At 47.6% G+C, this 23,103-nt stretch overlaps 1 protein-coding gene across 1 annotated transcript in view; it reads right to left on the reverse strand.

Annotated features, from left to right (window-relative positions):
* Positions 1-23,103, reverse strand: part of DHRSX (dehydrogenase/reductase X-linked) — a 772,860-nt gene that overhangs the window by 514,332 nt on the left and 235,425 nt on the right. The gene's annotated exons all lie outside the window — the stretch shown is intronic.

Raw genomic sequence — 23,103 nt, forward strand, 5'->3', positions numbered from 1 at the left:
AACAAAATTTGGTCCTCGAGCTTCTTTGCCATGACAAAGCGCATAGCGCAGCTTATTCAAGCAAATGGAATTGCGTAGCAATTGTGCAAATAAAATCACAAGTGGGAATGCAAGTTTTTACTATGTGAATAGGTCAAAAGTTACATCGGCCACGGGTTAACACACGCTGTAATACTTTGTGTAGCGTCCGCTGCAGGAGTTATACCCCCTGACGCTTTCAGTGGACGCAGTGCCTGTCAAATGTGACCCATTCAAGTGAATGGAGCCTCTCTGCTAGTGTGGGGTTTAAGGGGTTAGTCATACTAGCTTTGCTCTCTAAAGTGTGATCCGCATTCAGATCACTCTTAAAGCTGGGTAGCAGGGGAATGTGACCGGCTTTCTATGGAACTTCAGTCTGCTCTCTGCTGAAAATGGGTCACAAGAGTGCAAAATGAATTGCACTCCTGTGATCCATAGGAGAAGCCCAGCTAAACAAGCTCAGGCTGGACCTTTCCTTTAAGGCTAGATTCACACCTATGTGTTTTTTACTGTGGTTTACAGAAGCGCGATAGTCCATTTAACGTGGTTTCCTATAGGACATTTTCGCATCTATGCGTTTTTTAGCTGCTGCGTATTGCCAGCAAGAAGATGGCTATAATGCTATCTGGTGCTTTTAGATGTATGACTAGTTTACACTAGCATTAGCCCTCTGATGAGCAGGCTAAAGTGGATCACCTTTTGAGAGGCGGAGAGGAGACGTTATATTTGCTCCACACTGTCTGTTTTAACCCTTAAAACCCAGGCAAAATCAAGTGCATTGCATGGACTTGTGGCACGGACCTATTCAGGTAAATTTAGCAGGCAGTACTGCCCAAGGAGCAGAATGGGAGGATTTTTTTTTTTTGCAAAGCATCAGGGCCATTGTGTGTGTACACCCATGTTTGCTACCTTTGCAGCGTAAGACTAAGTTCACAGCTATGCATATGGCTGCAGGTGTGGGAATATCATCTGTTGCCACAGCCAAATCGTGCTGCTTTTAGGAGACGCAAGGGGCTGCCATTTTGAATGACACCCCCACGCATCTCTGCCTGCAGCGTGTTTGCAGATGCAGGGAAGTCGCATGGTCAAAAAGACCATGCAATTTCTCTATGGCCATGTTTTTGAAAAGGTGCATGTACTTAGGAATGGGCTGCCATGCCCACGCAACAGCACACACAAAATGCGGAAGTGTGAACCTAGGGTAAGGGAAAGTGGTAAAAACCTTGCTGGGATTTTTTCACTTGAAAAAAAAATGGCTGGATTTTTACCAGGGTTACCAAAACTTTGGACAATCTTCTCTGTGTTTCTGTTCACTACCCAAATTGTGTTTTTTGTTTCACTCATAATGGTAAACAAGACTAATAGGGGGTGAATCTTAACAGCGAGGCATAGACGGCAATAAAAAATTGACAGGTGTTCTAATTAGAGGTCGACCAATATATTGGCCGATTTTTGGCATGTTTTAATTACCGTATTTTTCGCTCCATAAGATGCACCTGACCATAAGACGCAGCTAGGTTTTAGAGGTTGAAAACGAGAAAAAAAAAATTCTGAACCAAATGGTGTACTAAAATATTTTCCTGTGCCCATGAAATGCAGAGTGACCATTACCATAGAAAATATTGTCAGGGTATGGCAGAGTATTGGCAGGGTATGGAGGGATGGCTGTGACTGCACTTGTCACAGAGCAGCACTGTGGGCACTACAGATGCAGCCCACAGCGCTGCTGCCATCTGATCTCTCCCCTCCACTGTACATATCTGTACACATAGGGGAGAGAGGAACCTGCCTCATCATGACAACTGTTTGTTTACAAGTGAACGCTCCGATCACATTGTAAACGGCTGATGGGTGCACCAAGATGGCCGCCGCTCCGGAGCTAGGCGGGGGCGATGCCAATCGTATATTCGCACCATAAGACACAGGCACATTTTCCCCCATATTTCTGGGGGTAAAAAGTGCGTCTTATAGTTAAAAAAAATACGGTAATTGGCATTGGCCGATTGTACTGATAAAAAAGGCCTATTTAAAACTTCACCACGACTTGCAAATGACTTCTGTAATAGAAGTCAATGCAAGTTGCCTGAAGTATTCCCGTGGAGCAACTTGTCTCTCCTATCTGGGCAGCCTGCCAAGTCTGAGAAAAGAAGCAAAGATTTACAATGTTTATACTTCTCAATGGACTGAACTCTGTATGTAGGTGTTTAACCATTTAACCACTTCGCATCCAGGCCAATTCTGACATTTCTCTCCTACATGTAAAATTCATAATTTTTTTGCTAGAAAATTACATAGAACCCCCCAAACATTATATATGTTTTTTTAGCAAAGACCCTAGAGAATACAATGGCGGTTGTTGCAACTTTTTATCTCGCACGGTATTTGCGCAGCAATTTTTCGAACATGCTTCGTTTCATGGTTAAAAAAAAAAAAAGTAAAGTAAAGTTAGCCCAATTTTTTTGCATAGTGTGATAGATGCCGAGTAAATAGATACCCAACATGTCACGCTTCACAATTGCACGCGCTCGTGGAATGGTGCCAAACTTTGGTATTTAAAAATCCCCATAGGCGACGCTTTAAATTTTTTTTACTGGTTACATGTTTTGCGTTACAGAGGAGGTCTAGTGCTAGAATTATTGCTCTCGCTCTAACGTTTGCGGCGATACTTCACATGTGTGGTTTGCACACCGTTTTCATATGTGGGCGGGACTTGCGTATGCGTTCGCTTCTGCATACGAGCTCACGGGGACAGGGGCGCTTTAATTTTGTTTTTTTATTGTTAATTTTCCTTTTTTTTTTTTCGTTTGACACAAAAAAAAAAAAAAAATTGATTACTTTTATTCCTATTACAGGAATGTAAACATCCCTTGTAATAGAAATATGGCATGATCGGACCTATTTACAGTGAGATATGGGGTCAATAAGACCACATATCTCACCTCTAGGCTGGGAAGCCTAAAAAAAAAACAAAGCCGATCACGGCTTCCCAGCCAAATTGGCGCCGTTATTTTGAATGCAGAGGCCGGGTGTGAAGTCATAACATCGCACCCGGCTTCCAAACGATCATAGAGACTCCGGGGACCATCTGGTCCACCGGAAATCTCTATGGTATCATCCGGGGGCTGGCGGATCCTGTGACCGACTCACTGATGGAAGCAGTGAGTCGCTAGACGCACCGGAGGGAGGGGGGACGTCCCCTCCCACGCCCGTAAGAACGATCAAACGGCGGAACAGCCGCTATGATCGTTCTTATGGTGCAAGGAATCGCCGGCTGAAAACGTCGATATCTGAATGATGTCTGTGGCCTCAGGCATCATTCAGATATAACCACCGAAAGCCGAGGCCATCCCTGGACGTCCTACCGGCACGAAGTGGTTAAAGACTAAATCCTTTCTGACACTTGTTGCGTACAAGTAAAAATCCTGTATTTTCTGCTAGAAAATCACTTAGAACCCCCAAACATTATATTATGTCACACGGTATTTGCACAGCAGTCTTTCAAACTTAATTTTTTTGGAAAAAATACACTTTAATGAATAAAAAAAAACTAAACAGTGAAGTTAGCCCATTTTTTTTTTGTACAAAACTTTTGATTACCTGTTTTTGTGTATTTAATATTTAAGATAATTTTTTTTTAACCGCTTGCCGACCGGCTCACACCGATGTACGTCTACAGAAGGGCACGTACAGGCATATTAACGTACCTGTATGTTGCCCTTTAAGAATCAGCAACTGGCGGCACACCCGCCGCAAGCTCCGTGAGTGTGATCGCGGGGATAACCATGATAGTCTCGCGGAGAGAAAGTTTACATCAGCCTTTAATCGGGAGTGGTGATTAGTGTAGTGACACAAATAGCCCCTCCCCCCACAGTTAGAATCACTCCCTAGGACACACTTAACCCCTACAGTGCCCCCTAGTGGCTAACCCCTTCACTGCCAATCACGTTTACACAGTAATCAATGCATTTTTAATCGCACTGATCGCTGTATAAATATGAATGGTCCCAAAATAGCGCCAAAAGTGTCTGTCCACCATAATGTCGCAGTCACTATAAAAAACACAGATCGCTGCCATTACTAGTAAACAAAAAAAATTATTAAAAATGCCATAAAACTATCCCCTATTTTGTAGTCGCTATAACTTTTGCGCAAACCAATCAAACGCTTATTGCAATTTTTTTTTTCTTTTACCAAAAATATGTAGAAGAATATGTGTCGGCCTAAACTGAAGAAAAAAACATTTATATTTATATATTTTAAGGATATTTATTATAGTAAAAAACAATGCGTTTTTTTCAAAATTGTGGCTATTTTTTGTTTATTGCTCAAAAAATAAAAACCGCAAAGGTGATCAAATACCATCAAAAGAAAGCTCTATTTGTGGGGAAAAAAGGACATCAATTTTGTTTGTGAGCCACATCGCACAACCGCGCAATTGTCAGTTAAAGTGCCGAATTGAAAAAAAATGCTCTGGTCTTTTGCCAGCCAAATGGTCCGGGGCTTAAGTGGTTAATCTAAATTATACATACAAGTGAACTGATTGGAGGTTTGTTTTGTTTAATAAATGTTTAAATGTAAGACATTTTCTGTATCACTTATTATACTTTCACACTGGAGCGGGCAGGCATTGATAGTAAAACGCTGCTAGTTTTAGCGACGCTTTACCGTCATTTTAGTGCTATTCAGGCGCTAGCGGGGCACTTATAACCCAGCTAGTGGCCGATGAAGGGGTTTAATGCGCCAGTGTAGCGCCAAAGTGCTTTTCAGGTGCTTTGGAAGCGGTGCCCTTTCATTTCAACGGGCAGGAGTGGTGGAGGAGCAGTATACACCGCTCCAAAAATGCGGCCTGCAGGACTTTTTTTTTAACATTCTGCTAGCGCATCGCCTCAGTGTGAAAGCACTTGGGATTTCGCAGTCGAGTAGTAATCCTACTCCACTCTATCCAAAATTGAAGTCTACAATATATTTTTAGCTACCATTTAAAGGAAAAGTCTCATTTGCTATTTTATTACAGTGTTCTGTCCCCATGAAGCAATGTATTTGTAATGCTTTGTCCCATCTTTCTACGTGCTGTGGAAGTTTTCACAATCTAAAGGCACACCATTCTAAAATGTAAAAAACAAAACTAATCATTTTACATAATGCAGCAACATCCACACACATTGGACACCCAGCATTAGAGGTGATTTATTATTCCAAAACAAACACACCTTTTCATTCTGGTACTGAGTAGTATTCCAATGTTTCTGTTCCCCCTCAGTTTCTCTCCATCACTTAGTTAAAGTGGTTGTATACTCTTTTTTGTAACTTTTACCTACAGGAAAGCCTATAATAAGGCTTACCTGTAGGTAAAAAAAATATCTCCTAAACCTGTACGGTTTAGGAGATATTCCCCTCGGTATGCGCCGCTGACTGCAGCGGCGCATGCGCACGAGGGGATTCTCGGCCTATAAATCCGGCAGTGGCTGGCGGCCGGAAAGAAATCTCCCGCGCGCATGCGCGGGAGTGACGATATCGCAGCTCCGGCCACTCACAGCGCCGGAGACGCGATACCCGGAAGAAACGCAGAGGGAGCATGTCAGCTCCCTCGGCGTGGATCGTGGCAGATGTCGGGGCCTCGTTCTAAGGTATAGAAAAGTATATCATAATGAGCTAGTATGCGGTGCACACTAACTCATTATGCCTTTTGCTTTGCAGGTGTTAAAAAAAAAAAATAGCGGGTTTACTACCGCTTTTAAAGGGGTTGTAATCCCTCCTTTTTTTTTTTTTTAAAACAAACATGTCATACCTCCACTGTGCAGTTTGTTTTGCACAGAGTGGCCCCGATCCTCGACTTCTGGGGTCCCCCGGTGGTGCTGGTAGCTCCTCCCCACATCGAGTGTCCGTGTTGGAGAAGGCTCTCTGAAGGGGTCAAATTAAAGGGGTTGTGTTTTTTCACCTTAATGCATCCTATGCATTAAGGTGAAAAAACACAACCCCTTTAATTTAACCCCAGTGCTAATAGGGAGGGGCAAACAAGGATGCTGTGCAGGTGCCAAACATCCTCCTTATTGACCAATGATGTAATTCGATGCTAGGACTCTGGCAGCTGGAAGGTTGTAATAGTACAAAAAGGGGCTTTGGGGGTTATTTACAAAAGGAAAATCTACTTTGCACTACAAGTGCACTTGGAAGTGCAGTCGCTGTATATCTGAGGGGGACATGCAAGGAAAAAAACAAACAGCATTTTAGCTTGCACATGATTGGATGATAAAAACAGCAGAGTCCCTCATTTCAGATCTTCTCCTCAGATCTACAGCGACTGCAATTTAAAGTGCACTTGTAGTGCAGAGTGTAACTAAAAGGCAGGCTTCATTCACTTGTTTGCTTGTATAAAATTTAGGGGCAATTTTTTAGCATTTTCCCCTGAAAAAATCTGAAGGCACTCTGGTTGAAAAAAGCTGGGTTAGATGCAGTGCCTTTCAAACGTATTCACCTACCTTGGCTTTTTACCAATTTTTTTACGTTACAGCCTTTAGTTCAATGTGTTTTTAATCTGAATTGTATGTGATGGATCAGAACACAATAGTCTAAGTTGGTGAAGTAAAATTAGAAAAATATATACATAAAACTATTTTTCAGAAATAAAAAATGGATAATTGGCATGTGCATATGTATTTACCCCCTTTGTTATGAAGCCCATAAAAAGCTCCGGTGCAACCAATTACCTTCAGAAGTCACATAATTAGTGAAATGATGTCCACCTGTGTGCAATCTAATTGTCACATGATCTGTCATTACATATACACACTTTTTGAAAGGCCCCAGAGGCTGCAACACCTAAGCAAGAGGCACCACTAACCAAACACTGCCATGAAGACCAAGGAACTCTCCAAACAAGTAAGGGACAATGTTGAGAAGTACAAGTCAGGGTTAGGTTATAAAAAAAAAAAAATCCAAATCTATGATGATCCCTAGCAGCACCATCAAATCTATCATAATTAAATGGAAAGAATATGGCACAACAGCAAACCTGCCAAGAGACGGCCGCACACCAAAACTCACGGACCAGGCAAGGAGGGCATTAATCAGATAGGCAGCACAGAGACCTAAGGTAACCCTGGAGAAGCTGCAGAGACTGGAGTATCTGTACATAGGACGTCAATAAGCCGTACGCGCCAAAGAGTTGGGCTTTATGGCAGAGTGGCCAGAAGAAAGCCATTAATTTCAGCAAAAAACTAAATGGCACGTTTTGAGTTTACGAAATGGCATGTGGGAGACTCCAAAAATGTATGGAGGAAAGTGCTCTGGTCTGATGAGACTAAAATTTAACTTTTTGGTCATTAAAGAAAACACTATGTCTGGTGCAAACACAACACATCACATCACCCAAAGAACACCATCACCACAGTGAAACATGGTGGTGGCAGTTTCATGCTGTGGGGATGTTTTCAGCAGAAGGGACTGGGAAACTGGTCAGAGGGAAAGATGTATGGTGCTAAATACAGGGATATTCTTGAGCAAAACCTGTACCACTCTGTGTGATTTGAGACTAAGCCCCTGTACACACGGTCAGAGATTTCCACAACCAAATCCGAGCTTGTCCGAAACTGTTGCATACACACGGTCGGACAAAGTTGGCGAAAAATCCGATCTTTCAGAACGTGATGACGTAATTTCGTTACGATGGGACTACATTCAGGCTAGTAGCCAATAGCTTTGATGTAGGAATTTGATCTGAGCATGCGTGGCACTTGGTCCGATCAAAATTCTCTACACATGATCGAAGTATGTCCGATCGGCCCAGTTGGTCGGGAAATATTTCCAACATGTTGGAAAATTGGGTCCGACGGAATCAGTCCGATGCATACCACACACAGTCGAATTATCCGACGACACGGTCTGATAGGACACATTCCAACGGATTCTCTGACCGTGTGTACAAGGGCTAAGACAGAGGTTCGCCTTCCAGCAGAACAATGACCCCAAACACACTGCTAAAGCAACGCTTGAGTGGTTTAAGAGGAAACATGGAAATATGTTGGAAGGGCCTAGTCAAAGCTCAGACCTCAATCCAATAGAAAATCTGGTCAGACTTAAAGTGGAAGTAAACTCCCCTATCGTTTTCAGCCAAGGAAGCTGCCATCTTTGCCTCTGTTTAATCTTCAACTGCTATGGTGCTGCACATGTGATTCGTTATGACACCAGCCATTGGATGGTTTGATAGTTTGACTGAGAGCACAGCCAATGTGCAGTTAGCATTCCCGGCATGCCTTTTTTTTAACTGTTTAAATTGATGGGTTTACTTCCACTTTAAAGTGGATGTAAACCTGAACATTATTATTTTATTTCAATCAACAAAGAGGTTAATGCCCTGCCCCTCCCTGTGCTCCTCAGTTCTTGATTGTGTTCCACAGCAAAACCTTTTTTTTTCTCTAAAAGACCCAAAGCCGTGGGCTGGTGGTCTCCCCCTGGGAGCCGGGCCGCAGGCTTGTGAAGCTTTTGGGACCAGTTGGGCTTGCCCTTCCTGGCGGGTCTCCCCATTTTTCTCAGGGGGCGGCAGATTTGGGAAGGGCTCCCCTGAAAGCTGAAGGACCCTGGGTACAGTGAGGTACTCAGAACCGCAGGGACCATTTTCCTGTTCCTCCCCCTTACCTGACAGGTATCCGTTCAGGGTGTGGCATACCTTGACTCCTGTTCACTCCCTGCAGAAGGTCGCATGGGTGGAGAGCAGTGAGGGATGGCGCCGCTGGGCTGGGAGGACTTGGTGCCATCTTGCCAGAGACAGGAAGAGGAATGACACGGCTTCCTCCCTAGCACCGGAAATGACAATGCCTCGCCTCCCCGGGGCTCCAGCAAAGTGGTGGCGGCAGTGGCGTTCTGAGCTGGGAACGGAGGTCTGACCGACGGAGCAGGCATCAACATCCTGCTCTTACCTGACCATCACACCAGTCTCAGCAAGGGTTGTTGGAAGACTGGTGACAAGCTGGAAAGAGAGGAGAGCCCCCTAGCAGCCGCAGCATTAGAGGAGACCACAGGGGGGTGAGTCAACCTAGTTGGCAGGGGTAATGATGGGGTGGGGGACCCAACTCTTACTCCTGTGGGACATAGCAAGGGGGGCATTGCTATCTAACTTGCATATGTGTCTCTTGTAGCCCCTCCCCGCACTAATAGATGTGGATGTTGTAATGCTAAATTACTACAGGATCAAAATAAACCTTGTTTTTACAAGTGTATCCACAAGCTAGCGTGGAAAGAAACCTCTCAGGTTATGAAAGACTTTCTCACTGTTCAGTCTTTGATACTGGTGACTAGGTATGAGCCGAACACCCCCCGGTTCGGTTCGCACCAGAACTTTCGAACGGACCCCAAATTCGTACGAACTTTAGAACCCCATTGAAGTCTATGGGACTCGAACGTTCGAAATTAAAAGTGCTAATTTTAATGGCTAATATGCAAGATACTGTCCTAAAAAGGGTTTGGGGACCTGGCTCCTGCCCCAGGGGACATGGATCAATGCAAAAAAAAGACGTTTTGGCGGGAGCACTGATTTTAATGACGATTAAAGTGAAAAGAAAAGTGAAATATTCCTTTAAATATGGTGCCTGGGGGGTGTCTGTAGTATGCCTGTGAAGTGCCACGTGTTTCCCGTGTTTAGAACAGTCCCTGCACAAAATGACATTAAACGGAAATAACACCATTTAAAACTGCTTGCGGTTTTAATGTTATATCTGGTTCCTGCAATATGGTTGAAAATCATTGAGAAAAATGGCATGGGTAGCCCTCCCTGCCCATTACCAGCCTATTTGGGTCTTGTACGCATATTAAGGGGAACCCTGTACCCATATTAAAAAAAGGAAATGCGTGTGGCCCCCCAGGCCCTATATACTCAGAACAGCAGTATACAGGCGGTGCAAACAAGACAGGGACTGTGTAGGTTTGTTGTGTTAACCACTTCAGCTCCGGACCAATAAACACCTTAAGGACCAGAGGTCTTTTTGCAATTTCGCACTGCGCTGCTTTAACTGGTAATTGCGCGGTCATGCAATATTGCACCCAAACGAAATTTGCGTCCTTTTCTTCCCACAAATAGAGCTTTCTTTTGATGGTATTTGATTGCCTCTGCGATTTTTTTTTTTTGCGATATAAATGGAAAAAGAGCGAAAATTTTGAAAAAAAAAGATATTTTCTTCTTTTTGTTATAAGAAAAATCGAATAAACTAAATTTTAGTCATACATTGAGGGCAAAATTTATTTAGCCACATGTCTTTAGTAAAAAAAATGTCAATAAGCGTATATTTTTTGGTTTGCGCAAAAGTTATAGCGTCTACAAACTAGAGTACATTTTCTGGAATTTACACAGCTTTTAATTTATGACTGCCGATCTCATTTCTTGAGGTGCTAAAATGGCAGGGCAGTACAAATCCCCCCCAAATTACCCCATTTTGGAAAGTAGACACCCCAAGGAAATTGCTGATGGGTATGTTGAGCCCATTGAATATTTATTTTTTTTGTCCTAAGGGATTGAATAATGACAAAAAAAAAAATTTTTTTACAAAAAGTTGTCACTAAATGATATATTGCTCACACATGCTATGGGCATATGTGAAATGACACCCCAAAATACATTCTGCTGCTTCTCCCGAGTACGGGGATACCACATGTGTGGGACTTTTTGGGAGTCTAGTCGCGCACGGCACCCCGAAAACCAATCACCACCTTCAGGATTTCTAAGGGTGCAAATTTTTGATTTAACTCCTCACTACCTATCACAGTTTCGAAGGCCATAAAATGCCAAAATAGCACAAAACCCCCCCAAATGACCCCATTTTGGAAAGTAGACACCCCAAGCTATTTACTGAGAGGCATGTTGAGTCCATGGAATATTTTATATTTTGCCAAAAGTTGCGGGAATATTACAAACTTTTTTTTTTTTTGCACAAAGTTGTCACTAAATGATATATTGCTCACACATGCTATGTGCAGAAGTCAAATTACACCCCAAAATAAATTCTGCTGCTTCTCCCGAGTACGGGGATACCACATGTGGGGGACTTTTTGGGAGCCTAGCCACGTACGGGACCCCGAAAACCAAGCACTGCCTTCCGGATTTGAATATAAAATGCTATAAAAAACAAACTAACCAGAGTCACCCGTAAGGCCGCGTACACACGCGCGGACTGTTTGCCCAACCTTGTTCGTCAAACAGTTTCGGCAAACAGTCCGCTCAAAATTTGCATGAGCGGACTTGCCCACACACGAGCGGACTGTTTGACGAACAAGGTTGGGCAAACAGTTCGCTCAACTTTTGAAATGAACGGACTCGCCCACGTAAGGAGGAGGCAAATCCGCCCATTTCGAGCGCGTGTACAGGTAGGCGGGGCCCGCGAAGGAGACGTCGCGGGCTCCGCCGCCTGGAATGGGCTTAAAGGGGAACCCCAACGCCGAAAAAAATCGGCGTGGGGGTTCCCCCAAAGTCCACACCAGACCCTTGTCCGAGCACGCTACCCGGCCGGCCAGGAAAGGGGGGCGAGCGAGCGCGCCCCCCCTCCTGAGCCGTACCAGGCCGCGTGCCCTCAACATGGGGGGTGCCTTGGGGAAGGGGGGGCCGCGCGGCCCCCCCACCCCAAAGCACCTTGTCCCCATGTTGATGAGGACAAGGGCCTCTTCCCGACAACCCTGGCCGTTGGTTGTCGGGGTCTGCGGGCGGGGGGCTTATCGGAATCCGGGAGCCCCCTTTAAGAAGGGGGCCCCCGGATACCGGCCCCCCACCCTATGTGAATGAGTATGGGGTACAATGTACCCCTACCCATTCACCTGTGAAATAAAGTACAAAAAAAAACACAACACATGGAAAAAGTATTTTATTGCACAGCTCCGGGGGTCTTCCGTCTTCGGGGGTCTTCTCGCCGGACTCCTCCGCTATGTGTGTGTAGCTCTTTTGCTAGCGGAGGAGTCCGGCTTTCTTCCTCCCCGCCGCCGGCCTCTTCTCCCGACTTCGGGGGTCTTGTCCCCCTCTTCGGTTCTTCTGCCGGGCCACCGCGCCTTCTTGTAGCTCTTTTACAGGCGGTGGCCCGGTCTTCTGTCGCCGCCGCCGCCGCCTTCCGTTCTTGTTCTTCTTCTTGTTCTTCTTCTTCTTCTCCTGGAGATGTTGACTCGACGAGCTCTCCGGCCGGAATGCCAGGGACACGCTCCGCTGCCACTTATATAGTGACAATGGGGCGGTGTCACATGGTATATGTCACATGGGTTGGTCACATGGGTTGATGTCACATGGGGACTATGACATCGTAAGGGGGCGGGGTCACCATGTGACCAACCCATGTGACATATACCATGTGACACCGCCCCATTGTCACTATATAAGTGACCGCACAGCGCGGCTCTGGCATTCCGGCCGGAGAGATCGTCGAGTCAACATCTCCAGGAGAAGAAGAAGAAGAACAAGAAGAAGAACAAGAACGGAAGGCGGCGGCGGCGACGACGACAGCGGCGACAGAAGACCGGGCCACCGCCTGTAAAAGAGCTACAAGAAGGCGCGGTGGCCCGGCAGAAGAACCGAAGGCGGTGACAGAAGAACGGAAGACGGCGACAGAAGACCGGGCCACCGGACCAGGCGCGGTGGCCCGGCAGAAGAACCGAAGAGGGGGACAAGACCCCCGAAGTCGGGAGAAGAGGCCGGCGGCGGGGAGGAAGAAAGCCGGACTCCTCCGCTAGCAAAAGAGCTACACACACATAGCGGAGGAGTCCGGCGAGAAGACCCCCGAAGACGGAAGACCCCCGGAGCTGTGCAATAAAATACTTTTTCCATGTGTTGTGTTTTTTTTTGTACTTTATTTCACAGGTGAATGGGTAGGGGTACATTGTACCCCATACTCATTCACATAGGGTGGGGGGCCGGTATCCGGGGGCCCCCTTCTTAAAGGGGGCTCCCGGATTCCGATAAGCCCCCCGCCCGCAGACCCCAACAACCAACGGCCAGGGTTGTCGGGAAGAGGCCCTTGTCCTCATCAACATGGGGACAAGGTGCTTTGGGGTGGGGGGGCCGCGCGGCCCCCCCTTCCCCAAGGCACCCCCCATGTTGAGGGCACGCGGCCTGGTACGGCTCAGGAGGGGGGGCGCGCTCGCTCGCCCCCCTTTCCTGGCCGGCCGGGTAGCGTGCTCGGACAAGGGTCTGGTGTGGACTTTGGGGGAACCCCCACGCCGATTTTTTTCGGCGTTGGGGTTCCCCTTTAAGCCCATTCCAGGCGGCGGAGCCCGCGACGTCTCCTTCGCGGGCCCCGCCTACCTGTACACGCGTTCGAAATGGGCGGACTTTCCGAGCGGGAACAGTCCGCTCATTTCGAAAGTACAGCGGACAGGCCCACACACGGGCGGACTGTTCGCTCAAACACAGTTTCAGCGGACAGTTTTTCGGAATTTCCGAAAGACTTTGTCCGTCCAACTGTCCGCTGAAACTGTCCGCTGAAAGCCCACACACGAGCGGACTGTCCGCCCAAACACTGTTCAGCGGACAAGGTTAACAGTCCGCCCGTGTGTACGCGGCCTTACACTTATACGGTGATCAGTGGTGAAAGGGTTAACTAGGGGCAATCAGGGGGTTCAAATTTTTATTAGGTAGTATATGGGGGTCCCTGGCGCTATATAAAAACCTGACGGGGAACCTAAATAACTAACTGGCTAACCAGCGTCACCAGTGACACTTATACTGTGATCGCTGGTGAAAGGGGGTGAAAGGGTTAACTAGCAGCAATCAGGGGGTTAAAACCATTATTGGGTAGTATATCGGGGTACCTAGTGCTATAAAAACCTGGCGGTGAACCTAAAAAAATAACTAGCTACCTAGCGACACATGCAGCGATCAGAAAAATGATCGCTTAGTGACACTGGCAAAAGGGGGTGAAAGGGTTAACTAGCGGCAATCAGGGGGTTAAAAACATTATTGGGTAGTATATCGGGGTACCTAGCGCTATAAAAACCTGGCGGTGAACCTAAAAAAATAACTAGCTACCTAGCGACACTAGCGACACATGCAGCGATCAGAAAAATGATCGCTTAGTGACACTGGCAAAAGGGGGTGAAAGGGTTAACTCTAGGGGCAATCAGGGGGTTAAATCTTTATTGGGGGGTGATAGGGGGCTACCCTGGACCTAACACTAACTGTCCTGACAGTTTTTACTGTCACAACTGACACTGAATGCATTGATCAGTAAAGAAATGATCAATGCAATCAGTGACACTGTGACTGGGGGGGGAGGGGGGGCGGGGGGGTGATCGGGGGGCGATCGGGGGGGGGATCGGGGGGGGTTTGTGTGCCTGTGTGTACCTACATGTCAGTGTAGTGTTGGTGCACACTTACTTTTACTGTTCTCCTCGTAGTCCGGTCAAAAAGACCGCCCCGAGGAGAATGACATCACTTCCTCCTTCCTGTGTAAACAATACACAGGGGAGGAAGCTTCTCATTGGCCAGGAGCGATCCAGAGGGGGTGGCCGAAAACCAACGGCCATCCCCTCCTCACGGAGCGCTCCTGGACCGAATCGGACCGCCGTAACCAGCGGGAGGGGGTCCGATCGGACCCCCCACCCGCTGGAAGGCAATCACGTGGATGTACGTGATTATGCCTGCCTGTGCCATTGTGCTGACGTACAATGGCAATACGGCGGTCCTCAAGTGGTTAAGTTGAATCTGTTTGTAATTTTCAACTGGTACATTTTTAAAGTGTAGCTCCAGTCCAAAAAACTATTTTTAAGCTTTTTGGAAAACATAGGGAAGGGTTATCACCCCTGTATAATTTGTTTTGTCGTCTATCTTTTTTCATCTCACTTGCTGTTGTCTCCTTCCGTTTGCAAGTAGGAGATGTTTGTAAGTTGGATGTTTGAAAGTAGGGGCCTGCCCTATATGCTCTGCAGAAATGGCGGAACAAGGTGTTGGTTTTGCCACAACATTGTAAGCCCTCAAAGTGACTCTTGGTGGGCGCTGGAGTGCCCTGCTGTGAACAATTATATCAAGAATTGTAATGCTGTGAACGATTATATCAAGAATTGTAATTACATGCCATTGTTCAACAGTGGTAGAAAAATTGACCTTTGGTGGTTGTGGTGCTGGTGCCACAACACTATAAGTCCTCACCGTTACTCTGGGTGGGCACAGGAAGGGGCCCTCCTGTGAAATATTATATCAAGAATTGTAATTACATGTCCCTGTTAAACAGGGGCAGAAAAATTTGGCCTTAGGCACTGGTGCTGGTGCCACCACACTGCAACCTCTCCCATATACTCTAGTTTTATTGCAGGAATTAGCCCTGCTGCAAAGCATTGCATCAAAAATTGTACTTAAACGCCCCTGTTAAACAGGGGCAGAAAAATTGGGCCTTAGGCACTGGTGCTGGTGCCACCACACTGCAACCTCTGCCATATACTCTAGTTTTATTGCAGGAATTAGCCCTGCTGCAAAGCATTGCATCAAAAATTGTAATTAAACGCCCCTGTTAAACAGGGGCAGAAAAATTGGGCCTTAGGCACTGGTGCTGGTGCCACCACACTGCAACCTCTGCCATATACTCCTGTTTTATTGCAGGAATTAGCCCTGCTGCAAAGCATTGCATCAAAAATGGTAATTAAATGCCCCTGTTAAACAGGGGCAGAAAAATTGGGCCTTAGGCATCACCCAGAACCAGAAATGTTCTTCCAACATATCAGCGGAGGAGGAAGAGGATAGACAATCAACATAACAGGACAGTCACTCAGCATCAGCATAGGCAGTCTTGCAGGGATGTGATATTTCAAAAAAATATTATTCGGTTACATCAGCTTCAGGTGCTTGGTAGCTGTGGGTGATCCAAGACTGATTCATCTTGATGAAGGTCAGTCGATCAACTGATTCGGTGGACAGGCGCACCCTGTGATCGGTAACAAAGCCACCAGCAGCACTGAAGGTGCGTTCCGAAAGAACGCTGGATGCAGGACAGGCCAGTAGCTCAATTGCATACTGTGCAAGCTCTGGCCAGTGATCCATCCTCAAGACCCAGTAAGCCAGAGGATTTTCGGTGGGAAAGGTGTCCAAGTCTGACCTTGCCCCTAGGTATTCCTGCACCATGTAAATCAGACGCTGGCGATGGGTGCTGGAACCGATCATACCTTGGGGCTGCGGACTAAAAAATTGTCTGAAAGCATCAGTCAGACGGCCACCTTCTCCACCGCTCCTTCTGACCGATGCCTCAGCAACACGTTGTCCAGGACCAGGAGTTTGTAACCTCCCAGTCTCTGGGAACGCGTTGCACAGACCTTTCTGCAAGGCCTCCCGGAGATGTCTCATCCTCTGCTCCCTCTGCGATGGCAAGATAAGGTCGGCAACCTTACCCTTGTACCGTGGATCAAGGAGAGTGGCCAGCCAGTAATGGTCCCTCTCCTTGATCCGAAGAATATGAGGATCCTTCCGCAGGCTTTGCAGGATCAGGGAAGCCATGTAGCGTAGGTTAGCTGAGGCATTCGGCCTGGAGTCCTCTGGATCACTAAGGGCAACATGATCCGCAGCTACCTCCTTCCAGCCGCGTACAAGTCCACATGTTTCTTGGGACTGTAAATCATCCCTACAAGACTGATGCTGACACAATCATCCTCCTCCTCCTCTTCCTCCTCCTCATCCTCTTCCTGTGTGATGGGTGGCACAGCAGAAACACTGTCTGGATAAAGGGGGCCTTGAGAGGCAAGGAAGTCCTCCTCCTCCTGCCTCTGTTCTGCCTCAAGTGCCCTGTCCATTATTCCATGCAGCGTATGCTCAAAGAGGTGGACAAGAGGTACAGTGTCACTGATGCATGCACTGTCACTGCTCACCATCCTTGTGGCCTCCTCAAACGGTGACAGGACAGTGCATGCATCCCTGATCATGCCCCACTGGTGTGGTGAGAAAAAACCGAGCTCCCCTGACCCTGTCCTGGTGCCGTAGTCGCACAGGTACTCATTGATGGCCCTCTGCTGCGTGTGCAGCCGCTGCAGCATGGCCAACGTTGAGTTCCACCTGGTGGGCATGTCACATATAAGGCGGTTCTTGGGTAGGTTCAACTCCTTTTGGAGCACAGCCAGCCGAGCACAGGCATTAAATGATCGGCAGAAATGCACACAGACTTTCCTGACCTGCTTCAGGACATCCTGTAAGCCGGGGTACTTGCCCAAGAACCGCTGCACCACCAGGTTAAGGACGTGAGCTACACAGGGCACATGGGTCAGTTGTCCCTGTCGGAGGGCGGAGAGGAGGTTGGTGCCATTGTCACAAACCACCATTCCTGGCTTAAGCTGGCATGGCGTCAACCACCTCTCGGCCTGCCCCTGCAGAGCGGACAAAACATCCGCCCCAGTGTGGCTCCTGTCCCCCAAACAAACCAGCGCAAGCACGGCATGGCATCGTTTTGCCTGCGTACTTGCGTAGCCCCTGGAACGCCTACGGAGCACCGCTGGTTCTGAGGACAGAGCAATGGAAGAGGCCATGGAGGAAGAAGAAGAGGAGGGGGTGGAGGAGAGAGGTGTGTCACAAAAAATAGTAGCATTTTGGAGGTGTGGTGGCGGAACAACCTCCAACACTACTGCACCTTGTCCTGCATCCTTCCCAGCTGCCAGAAGAGTGACCCAATGGGCCGTGAAAGACAGGTAACGTCCTTGTCCATGCCTGCTGGACCATGAGTCAGCGGTAATATGCACCTTACCGCTGACCGCTCTGTCCAGCGAGGCAAGGACATTGGCTTCCACATGCCGGTAGAGAGCCGGAATCGCCTTCCGTGAGAAAAAGTGGCGTTTGGGGACCTGCCACTGAGGAACCGCACATTGTACAAACTCACAGAAGGGGGCCGAGTCTACCAACTGAAAAGGCAGCAGTTGAAGTGCTAGCAATTTAGCCAAGCTAGCATTCAACCGCTGGGCATGTGGATGGCTGGGAGTGAACTTCTTTCGCCGGTCCAGCAGCTGGGGCAGGGACATTTGCCTGCTATAATCGGACGTGGGTGTACCGCTAGCAGAGTTCCTGGAAGCACTTGGCTGTGACACACCTAATTCTACACCTTCATTCCTCTCAGAGCAGGTTTCAGAGAGGACTGAAGGTCTAGTGGGGTTGGAGATGCCAGCTGATGAGGAGCAAGGAGAGGTCCGCTTTGTTCTATGGTGTGGGTCTTTGAGGTACGCTTGCCAACAAGCTGCATGGCAGGTCAACATATGTCTGGTCAAGCATGTGGTGCCCAAGCGGCTGATGTTTTGGCAACGCGAGATACGCTTGAGACATATGTTGCAAATAGCAGCGGTGCGATCTGATGCACTCGTCTCAAAAAAGGCCCACACCAAAGAACTTTTAGAATAACGCGCAGAGGCAGCGCCCTGCACAGGCACAGCTCTGCGGTGGGATTCAGTCGGTGTGCTGCCCCTAAGCTGGCCCCCGGAGGGCATCCTGCCTCGTTGGACATGTGCCTCCTCCTCCTCCTCCTGCTCCTCTTCCTCTCTCCTTCCAGGCACCCACGTGGAGTCAGTGCCCTCATCATCCCCTCCCTCTTCATCGCTGTAGCAAACCTGGCAGTATGCTGCAGCTTGCGGAACATGACTGCCAGATTGCTGTCCTTCTTGAGCATCCCCTCTCTGTGCTCACGCTACTGCCTTCCTCTAGCTGAGTGTCATCATCAGAGCCCACAAAACACTGGGCATCCTCCTGGAGCATGTACCCAACACTGTGCTCAAAGAGTTCAGGAGACTCCTCAGGAGGACGTGGTGGGTCTAGGGAAGGAGTCACTGATGATGACATTGAGAGGAGGGAAGACGATGCGTTGGCAGCTGCTTTGCTAGTACCCTGAGACTGGGTGAGAGAGGATGAAGAGGATGAAGAGGGCTTGGTCATCCACTCTACCAAGTCGTTGGCATGTTGCGGTTCAACATGTCCAGCTGCCGAAAAGAAGGACAAGCGTGTCCCATGGCCACGTGCTGATGACAATGCACCGCGTCCACGACCAGCACTGTTGTCTCTAGACACAGAGCCTGCTTGCCCTCTTTTATCGGCTCGCGCCTGTCTGCCTCTCCTTGATGGCCTTCCAGACATGGTAATGGCCTGAAGGGAGTTGGGTAAAACAGCAGTGTAATGGAGTCACACAACACCCACTAAGCCCTGCAGATGGCTCTATTAGAGAACCTCAATAAACGGTAGATGCAGGTGTATATTGTGCTGGAGTCACACAACACCCACTAACTCCTGCAGATGCCTTTATTATAGAACACCAGAGATAAAGGGGTATACTGTAATTGAGTCACACAACACCCACTAAGCCCTGCAGATGGCTCTATTAGAGAACAGCAATAAAGGGTAGATACAGGTGTATATTGTGCTGGAGGCACAAAAAACCCACTAACTCCTGCAGATGCCTTTTTTATAGAACACCAGAGATAAAGGGGTATATACAGATGTATACTGTGCTGTGCTGGAGGCACACACAACTTCCAATAACTCCTGCAGATGGCAAGTGGGCTCAAATAGAGAAGAGCTATGTAGGTGGATATAGCGGTGTGTACTGGGTACAGAGCGCGCAGACAGCACGCACAAGCTCCTAACACTACTGACTGCAAGCTCTATTATAAAAGATATTTCACTAGCTATATAGGTGAGGTGAATATAGCGGTGTATACTGCGGTCAGGGCACACAGACAACAACCACTACACAACAGCAAGATCGAAAATCGGCCGAAAACGATCGGTGTGTACTGTGTTGAAGGTACACAGAACACCCACTAACTGCTTCAGACGCCAACACACTACACTAGGCTGCCGTGCTGGCGGCCTTATATAGTGTGGGGCGTGTACTACACAGCCTGAGCTATGATTGGCCACAGGCATCCTGCCTGTGGCCAATCATGGCTCTCCTCGCTGCTGGCGCTGTGATTGGCCAAGCATGCAGTGTCACAGTGCATGCTTGGCCAATCATGAGCCAGCAATGCACTGCGATGACGCAGTGCATTGTGGGCCGTGAGCGCCACACGAATTTGTCGCGAACGGCCCATAACGTTCGGAATTCGCCGAACGGGCGAACAGCCGATGTTCGAGTCGAACGTACGTTCGACTCGAACACGAAGCTCATCCCTACTGGTGACCCTTAAAGCTTTCCAAGCAACCCTCAAAGCTAGGGACCTTGAACCACACACTAGCAGAGAGGGTTCTTCCTCCCAGGAGGGCCCCTCCTCTAACAGAAAAGCGGGTAGCAGACATAGGCGCCCGAAACCCCTGAGACTTCTACCCTCTCAGGATTCTGAGGAAAAGGTGGCTGAATCCCCTGATCAGAGTGGTTCTGATGAGGGCATTGAAGACAGTCAGGAGGACTCCAGACCAGGCAGACATATCTTTGTCGCTGATGATACAGAGGGCCATTTTAGGGCAGTGTATGTGTCAGAAGAGATTCAGGAACCTGCAGCACAGGTTTCCGCATAAGATAGGATGTATAGAGGCTTGGTTATGCCCCAATCCAAAGTCCTCCCAATCCACCAGGCCCTTAAAGTGATTGTAAGGCTTCTTCTTTTTTTTTATTTTTCTTAAATAACAAACTTACATAATAACATACCTACACTGTGCAGTTCGTTTTGCACAGAGTGGCCCCAATCCTCTTCTTCTGGGGTCCCCTGGTAGCTCCTCCCTGCATTGTCTAACTCACTAGGAGAAGCACTCTCCCGGGGGGCTACCTTGCGGGTGCGCTCCCGAGTCCAACGTTCAGCGTCCATAGACGCCAAATGTAGGACTGTGCCCCGTCACCCGCATCATTGGATTTGATTGACAGCAGTGGGAGCCAATGGCTACGCTGCTATCAATCTATCCAATTTAAGAGCCAAGACAACGAGGAGAGTGGAAGAGCACGTCTCCGGTGGGGGACTCAGGTGAGTAAAATGGGGGCTGGGGAGCCGGTCAGCGACAGAAGTTTTTTCACCATAATGCATAGGATGCATTATGGTGAAAAAACATGAGGGTTTACAACCCCTTTAAGGATATCATTCTAAGGGAGTGGAAGGAGCCTGAAAGAAAGCTTTTGAAGTTTAAAATGTGGAAACATAGGTGCCCCTTCAAGGAGGAAGAGAGATTCTTTAACCACTACAATACAGGGCACTTTCACCCCCTTCCTTCCCAGCCCAATTTTCAGCTTTCATCGCTCTAGCGCTTTCAGTGACAATTGCGCGGTCATGCTACACTGTACCCAAATGAAATTGTTATCATTTTGTTCGCACAAATAGAGCTTTATTTTGGTGTTATTTATTCACGACTCCGTTTTTTTTTTTTTTGCGATATAAGCGCAAAAAAAGCGGAAATTTGGAAAAAAAACAATATTTTCTTTTTTCTATTTGAAAAGAAATCCAATAAAATCTAATTTTGTCATAAATTTAAGCCAAAATGTATTCTGCTACATGTTTTTGGTAAAAAAAATTCCGTTAAGTGTATAATAATTGGTTTGTGTGATCACGGACATATGTACGCAAATGATCATGTACATATGTGTGCAGATAATCATTGGGACATGTGATTTTAGTGGGACATATGTGGGGGACATGTTTTTATTATTAGGGACATGTGTTTTTATTATTTGGGGACATGTATGTTTTGGGGACATGTGTGTTTTGGGGACATATGTGGGGACTGTGTTTGTACTGTGTGGTGTGGTGTGTTGTATGTTGACACTACACTGATGATCAGTGAGTAAAAAGCTGTAAAAAGCAGCCCATACTCACTGATCATCAGCCGGCTGCAGCGTTCTGCTCTCCTCTCCTCAGCGATGACTTCCGTGTGAGGAGAGGAGAGCCGATTGCCTAGCAACCGGCTGTTTGTTTACATCACATGACGGCCGTGATTGGACACGGCCGTCATGTGATCAGGAGGGCCAATCACAGAGCCCTCCTGCCGATCCGAGATGTGCCGTGTCCGGGTGACACGAGCACATCGGGATCGCGCCGCTGCGCGGGCACGCGCGCGCGCGATCCCTCTACTTCTGAAGGACGTTCCTGAACGTCCTATCAGGAGTAGACGGCTCCCACCCGGCCGTATATATGCATTGGCCGGGTGGGAAGTGGTTAAGACACCTAGATTAGATGCTTCCCTGGCTCAGCAATCTGACCTCTCATTTGAGGTGGGCAACATCAGGGACCAGATGTATCGATAAGCAGCAGCTATGAGTCCTGTCTTGGCTTCAACTTGTGTGGCTAGGAACGCAGACATGTGGGTCACCAAACGAATGGATCATGTGTTGCGAACCTCTAAGTCCAAACAGGTCTTGGACTCTTCAGAGGTGATTGGTAGGGCAGTAGCCTACCTGGCAGATGCAGCAGTCAAAACGGTGCGTACAACCGCCAAAACATGCCCTTTTAAATTCTGCAAGGGGAGCTTTGTGGGTCAAGACCTGGGATGAGGACAACACTTCTAAGACTCTGCTCTGTGGTCTTCCATTTGAGGGTTCCCTGTTTTTTGGCACTGAATTGGATCAGGCCCCTTTTAGGTCTACAGGGAAAGGCAAGAAATTTCCCATAAAACCTAAGGAGAGGGGAAAAAAAATTTGAGGCCTTGTGAGCGAAATTCACCTTAGACCACACTCTGGATAAAGTTAAGAAGTTTTATTTATTTAACTCTTACGAGGAGACAAGTTACAACAAAAGGACAGATATTTTCCTATTGGTTATGACTGCCTTTCACCCGTGCGATAGGGCTGCATAGACAAACAGTTAGCTTGATTGACGCCTATCTGAACAGATAATTGCCCACTGGTTCGGATCTCTATGACCTGTGCAATAGGACAGCATACATAGAGTTCAGCCTTATGAGCGCCTATCTGACTTGCCTGTCTAACAATTGTAAAACTTGCATTTATATACACTTTTACAAGCTTTATTGATATGATTGGTTGCTAAGATCTACATTAATGTAACTAACCATAAATCAGACACCTGTTCTACAACCAGACAAACATATTATTTCCCAGAATTCCTATATGTTCATTAAAGAGGAAGTAAACCCTTCCAAACAACTTGGACCTATAGGTAAGCCTAGATTAAGGCTTACCTGTAGGTCCAAGCAATATCTCCTAAACCTATATGGTTTAGGAGATATTTGCCCGA

Source organism: Lithobates pipiens, unplaced genomic scaffold, assembly GCF_037356315.1.
Source record: "Lithobates pipiens isolate NorthernLeopardFrog02 unplaced genomic scaffold, aLitPip1_a1.2 Scaffold_16, whole genome shotgun sequence".
NCBI lineage: Eukaryota > Metazoa > Chordata > Amphibia > Anura > Ranidae > Lithobates > Lithobates pipiens.